This window comes from Rhipicephalus sanguineus, chromosome 6, assembly GCF_013339695.2.
Source record: "Rhipicephalus sanguineus isolate Rsan-2018 chromosome 6, BIME_Rsan_1.4, whole genome shotgun sequence".
Classification (NCBI taxonomy): domain Eukaryota; kingdom Metazoa; phylum Arthropoda; class Arachnida; order Ixodida; family Ixodidae; genus Rhipicephalus; species Rhipicephalus sanguineus.
Genome location: NC_051181.1, coordinates 99,760,009 through 99,766,742, shown reverse-complemented (window position 1 = coordinate 99,766,742; position 6,734 = coordinate 99,760,009). Strand labels below are relative to the sequence as shown.

At 45.1% G+C, this 6,734-nt stretch overlaps 1 pseudogene; it reads left to right on the top strand.

Moving 5' to 3' along the window:
• The first annotated feature begins 5,760 nt into the window (after positions 1-5,760).
• The window catches only part of LOC119397984 (hepatocyte growth factor receptor-like), a 37,394-nt pseudogene continuing 36,420 nt past the window's right edge, over positions 5,761-6,734 (top strand).

The following is a 6,734-nucleotide window of genomic DNA, read 5'->3' as shown; positions in this document are numbered from 1 at the left end:
TCGTGTCACCTCTCGTTCACATTTTGCCCGCTTGTTAGCATACTTAGTGAATGCAGTCTTCAGCATTAACTGCTTTTAACGAGATTACATTTAAAAGAACACTTCTGTAATCTCGTCTGTAAAGTTTTTTCTTTGTGGCTTCTACACGGCATCACTTGTATCGCTGAGTTCGGGCTAACCTACAGACGGCCGGGCTGCTGACCCCAAGGTCGAGGGTTCGATCCCGACCGCGACTGTCGCACTTCGATGGAGGCGAGGCGCTAGAGGCCCCTATACCATGCGATGCCAGTGCACGTTAAAGAGCACCAGATGGTTGAACTTATCCCGAGCCCTCCGCTTTGGCGCGCCTCATAATCATATCGTGGTTTTGGCTCGTAAAAATCCAGATATTATTATTATCATCATTAATAATTAGTCGGAGAGATAGAGTGTGTGTGTGTTTTCGGCACTGCAGTGGGCAGCATCTCTCAAAGGAGCACATTCGCAATGCACTGTATACGGGCGTCTTCCTAGCAAACGTTCCGCAATGCAGCGCCATTAATCGGGGCAGAGCCGACACCTTGGAGCGTCGCCGTAGGGATATACCTGAGATCGCGGCTCTCTTACGCCCTAAACGTTTGGGTCGGACCGCGCGACATCACCCGCCTGCTTCTGCGCGTGAAGAACACGTTAGGCCTAGCAGGAGCGACGGTGCACCCACAGCAAACCGGAGCACGCGTGAGGTCAGACGGAGCTGCAGTACGAAAAACAGGAGCCAACGGGAGCTAATTCATTTTCCTCTTCCACCGAGTAACGCTGCCACGACTGGGTGCGGTAATGACGCAACACCCTGCGTAAAAGCCATTAAGGGCAATTAGCGAAGGGGTGTTCGCAACGCGCGGTGGCTTCTCGCGGACGGACCATTTCTTCTGGGGTGAAGCAACGAAACGTAATGCGGTGGGCGGCAAGTGCATACGTTCACTCCTCGGCCTCAACGTGGAAGACAGCGAACTCATCAGAGCACCCAGCAGCCCACGGCGGCTTTCAGTCATGCAGACAGAAGGATGGGGAAAAAAAATCACCCTTCTCGTTCCTCAGGGGCTCAGAATTAGCAGCGACGCTCTACGCGCGACGCGTACCGAAGCTTCAACAGGTCTCGTGTTTCACGTCCCTTCCTGGTGCGACTATTCGTGCTTCTATCCTTTACATTTGTCATGTTCCTGGAGGCCATGATTGAGCGGGCACTGAAATTGATTACTGGCTTACAGCAGCCGGAGGGGGGAGTGGTCAGAACGTGCCGACACAATGATGCCTCGGGACGCTGAAGGCGCGTAGCAGCCGGTCCATCCCTCGTATAGACTGGCAGAGCAGTCTACCGGGCAATGTCGTTGACTCAGACCGCCCGAACGGGGTGGTAATTTTAACTTGAGACTCTGGACGCTATACAGTACGCGTGTTAGTTATGCGATGCTAATAAGAACGCCCTCATAACGTTGCCGTACGTGGTACCGCTTGAGTGTATGCTCTTTCCGTAATTTTGTTCCTGTCTTTGCGGCATATCAGTTGCATTCTCGGTTTACGTAGCGTGAGTTCCAGTCACATACTGGAATTGCCCCCGTAAGAATGCGACATTTTCATACTTTACCCGTGTGCATGTTCAAAAGATGAGGTTGGTAGGCCTCTTTTCATGAAATGGCAATTATAACGGCGTAATAACTGTGACAACCAGACTCGTAAAGCAGCAATTCACTATACCACTCATAGCATGTAAACGACTGCTCGCCCGTCCGAAGCATAAGTGAAGGCCCAATGCGCACCGTCGGTCACTCATTCTCGCGGTGCCCGTGTGCGTGCGCGCTACGAAGTTTTCACTCAAATAGCGAGGCTTGACACCTTGCAGCGACGATGGAGCTTATCCTCCTCACCGCGGTGCTCTATACGCTCTAATCACGGTAACGTTCATGGGAGCGCTCATCTCGTATTTAGAAGTAACACTTATAATACCACATTTTGAATGGAGGTAACAATCGTCAGGTGGTGATGCTCTGGCTGCTTTCTTTTTGTATGTTTGGAGATAACATAAGTGAAACCGACCTTACACGAAGAACATGTAAGCAATATCGAAGTCCGATTCAGCGTTACTTTTACGTCGTTACTTCTAGTTCAGCGTTATAGCGTCTTCTTAAGGTCATAAGTATAGCCGCCGTCTACAAAAAAAAAAAAAAGTAGTTTATAGACCTCGAACGAGCTTTGCCACGTATACATAAGCCGTGTTGCGGCTCATCCGATAATACGGCTTATACATTGACATCATACACAGTATCACTTGCACCTGCCGGCAGCGCTAAGACAAACATAGCATTACTGCCTTTCGCGCAGTGCTATGCATTCACGCGGACAATCACGTTCACTCATTACTCACATTACGTTTAGATGCCAGCAGGTAATATAATATTGATTGTTGGCGTTTTACGTGCCAAAACAAAACCACGATGATTATGAGGGAAGACGTACTCGACAGTGGCGTAGCCAGGCGGGGGGGGGGGGGTGTCACACCGGGCCCCTGCCACCCCCTCCGCCACCGAAATTCATTTTTTGCCATGGCATACAGAGCTCAAAAGGCCACTCGATCACATCTGCCTGCCCGACCCCCACTTCGGATCACGGAGGTGCCCCCCCCCCTCCGAAAAAAATTTATGGCTACGCCCCTGGTAATGGAGGGCTCCGGAAATTTAGACCACCTGGGGTTATTTAACGTGCACCTAAATCTAAGTGCATGGGCCTCAAGCATTTTCACCTCCAGCGGAAATGTGGCCGCCGCGGCCGGGACAGGATCCCGCGAGCTTCGGGTCAGCAGTCAATGCTAGCAGCTCTGCGACGTTCTTTGAAAAATGTTTTACAACTACGAGCTGTGCTTAAACTCTGTTGTGTAGGTCAGGCAGGATATTGAAGAGATTTCTTAGAACACTCTTAGAAAAAAAGGTCAGCATATTCACTAACTAAATACTAACAGTTTGCTTGTCACAAATTACACTAGCCTCTTAGCAAGTGAAGGTAGTAGAATGCAGGTTAGTGAAATTTGCTACCTAGCTAGTGAGTGAATAGTACTAGCTCGAATGGCTAGTCCATTACTAAGTTGTTAGTAACCGCGCTAGCAACTTAGTACTAACTCTAGAGGACTACATTTAGCCAATTAGAGGTTTACGCCTATTTTGTTTATATGTGCGTCTGCATTGCCATATCAAGATGATTCTATTGCAAAAGTACCTAAAGGATTAAAAAAAACGAAGTGGCATTGTCCTCGTACATTAACTAATAGCCGCTAATTACTTCATGTAATTACCATGGTAAGTACACATCACAGCAATATACATAAGGTATGAATTGATCACGAATGAGAACACACACGTAAGCGCACACACAGAGTCGCAAGACTTTTACGTAGCCGATATCTACTCTAGCAGCGGCTTGAAGACTATTTATGCTCCTACTTTGGGATAGCACACCGTGTACTGGTTAGCAACCATAGAATTTAGAAGAATAATTAATGTTTTCTACACATTTTCGTGTGCCCTTATATTTGCTTATATGCGTGCCATTACGTAGCACGAAACTTTAATTCCAAGGTAATGAATAAAATTAAAGTTCATTTAAATTTTGCTAAAGACCATAACGATTACGGCAAAGTATACTGGGCATCTACGAAAGATCTGGCAACGTGGGTGGCTAGTAGTTACTTAGTTAACAACACCAAGTAAACTTTCTGGTTAGTGAAGGCAACACTTTACGACCTTTACTAACTGCTGGCTAGTAAACAGATTTCGCGAAGGTAGTAAAATACGCTCGAAACTAGTAAATGCAAGCATTTACTAACCATTTACTAACTTTTTTTCTAAGAGTGAAGGGTAGCGCTGAAAACAACAACAAAAACATTAATTAACCCCCGCGGGAAGGGCTGAAGGTTTTCGTGGTACTCCCTTTCCTTAATTTTTCCGAAGAGTTAGCTATCGTTCTTTACATAAATCCACATTAAATCTCACTAAAATCCACAGGGACATGAACTTACTTGACAATTATTTCAGCAGATTATTGTATTGCCAGTATATTCATGGAGGTAACATTTTTTTTTTTTTCGTTTACGTCTTGCCCCCCTCTTTCTTACTGTCGTATTACTGTCTTGTTTAAATATTGAGCGCTTTCTGATCAAACAAGTGCAACGCCTCCCGTGAAATCGACCATGGCACGCAGTGGGTCGTTCGGGGGGAAAAAAGAAAGAAAGAGAACAGTTCAGCTGCAGCCGCAATAATTTGATACGCTGGTACATGGGCCTGAATACACACTCTTTATGAGAAAAAAAAAACAAAGGAAATATACACTGCACCAATTCCTTCTCTTTTTTTTATTCATTTTCTTTCCCTTCATATTGTTCTGCTTCGTTAGAAATAAAGCGAATAGCTGTGACCACCAAAAAGTATAACGCAAGACCTGCTTTTGTCTGTACAATGAGCCCAGCTGCCTGTCTTTTGATAAATCATTAGACACACATGAGCAATGAAGAAAAAGCACGAACAGATTGCTTGGCTATTACGGCGCGCATTCTTGTACGCTCTCCACATCCATCCTTAGCTCCACCATAATTATTTTTTTTATCCTTACTCTCCACAGTTATGTCCGCTGTATTTACAAGTTTTGTCATCTCCATTCCATTACTGGGGAGGTCTCAGAAGCAAGGAAGGAACAGGAGAGAAAGGAAAGGCAGGGATGTTAACCAGTCTAGAAGGACCGGGAGGTCTCAGAAGCGAGTTAAGCTCTTCACCGGCCTCATTTCTCTAGTTTCATTGCTACTTCAGAAAACGCGTACATTTTTCGACGTCTGGCGAGAACGCTTATCCACCATATATACTGCAGGACTTCGTCGGCACTGCCTATCCGAAGGAGCCATATAGTGACGCTGACGCAGCTATACCCTGAATGAGCTAACGTGTAAGAGCAATTTCACCCTGGCTCGCTGCGCGGGTAAGTCAAATCCTCTGACGCTATAGGCTAAAGACATTTCGCTATATTCTTAACTACGGGATAGTCACCGTGTACGCCGACTTAGATTGCGCTGTGTAAGCCTGCGTATTTGTTAAATGCTCAGAAGGTGTGAATGCCAGAATGAATGGTCTTCAATATTCTTGATCGCTCGCGTTGCACTTTTGCCGCGCATCTACACTCACGTCAGTGCCTTTGAAGATGAATTTGCGTCTTTTCATTATTTTTATAAGTAGTTCTCGTCGTTACCGTCATTACCAAGGTCACGTGCAGGAATAACCATTTTTTTTCCCCATTTCATAAATTGATTCCTATAAATGCTTCACTCTTTTTCACTTAATCTTGCTCGGCGTTAAATACCGTACTTTTAGGTTACGTTGGTTTGCAAAATGTGTAGTATCCTTTATTATTAGCAAGCCGTGAGAAAGTGTGACTGTTCTCATTCATTACTAGACACTTCTGTGTCTGAGTATTTACGATTACGCTATATTTAACACTGCTCGTTAACGGCTCAATCATTATTTTCCTGTTGATCCTAACGTGCTTGCTACGGATTGCACTTCTTTATCAGTATTCGCTCGAGCTAATGATTATTGCTGCTCTAATACTTGAGCATGTATGCTCGCACTAATAATATAATCTCTCCCTGACATTCTATTAATTCGGAACATCCTGATGCAGCGCTTAATATGTGAACCCGGTTACGTACTCATGGCAATAACAAAAAACTTGAACTTGAAATCATAGGACGCGTGCCCGAAAGGAACCATCTTCTTCGGTGGCATCCTGCCAAAGCACAGCGCTACAACTGTTGTATAAGGATGGCAGTACTGATCTACGCTGTGGCTATTCTCCTCGCTGAAGGCGCTTTCGGAGAAACCAAAGAAAAGAAAAACTACATGCCGGATGCAAACATATGCTGTGAGTGTTGTTTTCTTTCTTCAAGGCCTGTTTTTTTTTTTTTGTTCCCATCGTAGAAACCACACAAGTAGATTGTGCTATGTTATGTGCGTATGCATTCCTGGTTTTATATCTTGGGCACAAGCCCTCTGCAGCAAGATGGATCATGGAGCAGCATTTTTCGCCGATGAAAGCCCGATTTCTATCAATAGCATCACTTACTTCACCATAGCCTTCTTTATCTTTGACAAAAAGCCTGATTGTGTTCTCGTATTTGCGACCGCGCTCTCGACATTCGGCACATGCCAAATGTATAGCAGTTTAACGTTAATCAAATAGCGATTAGTTTTACTGCATTGGACTGTGGCTTTTTGATGCGTTGAGTACTTAGGTAAACATGACCCAATCAAGCTTATAGAAGCTCCGAAGGGATCCATAAAAAAATAAAAACTGCCAAGATAACGTGCATACAAAAATGACATCCACCCTCCATGAAGTAAGCATGTCCAGCCATCCGGCGGTACTGATACTGCAACCCTCGAAAGACACGTTATCTTGATGCCACTCTAAACCGTAGCTGTAAGTTACGAGACGGAAAATAGGAGTATGAATAATAGGTATCGTCATTATACAAGCTCATGTTCAAGACGACTAAGCATCCATATGCTGGAATTTTCTCATCTATAGTGCAGCTTTTAGAGTAACTACATTCACGCCGTGCTTCTTTCTTTTTCAGCTTACGAAGAATCTGAGATCGCAAGAATTTCCAGCTGCTACTTCAGTCACTTACCATCAGATGTGAGTAGCCGCAGGACACTAGG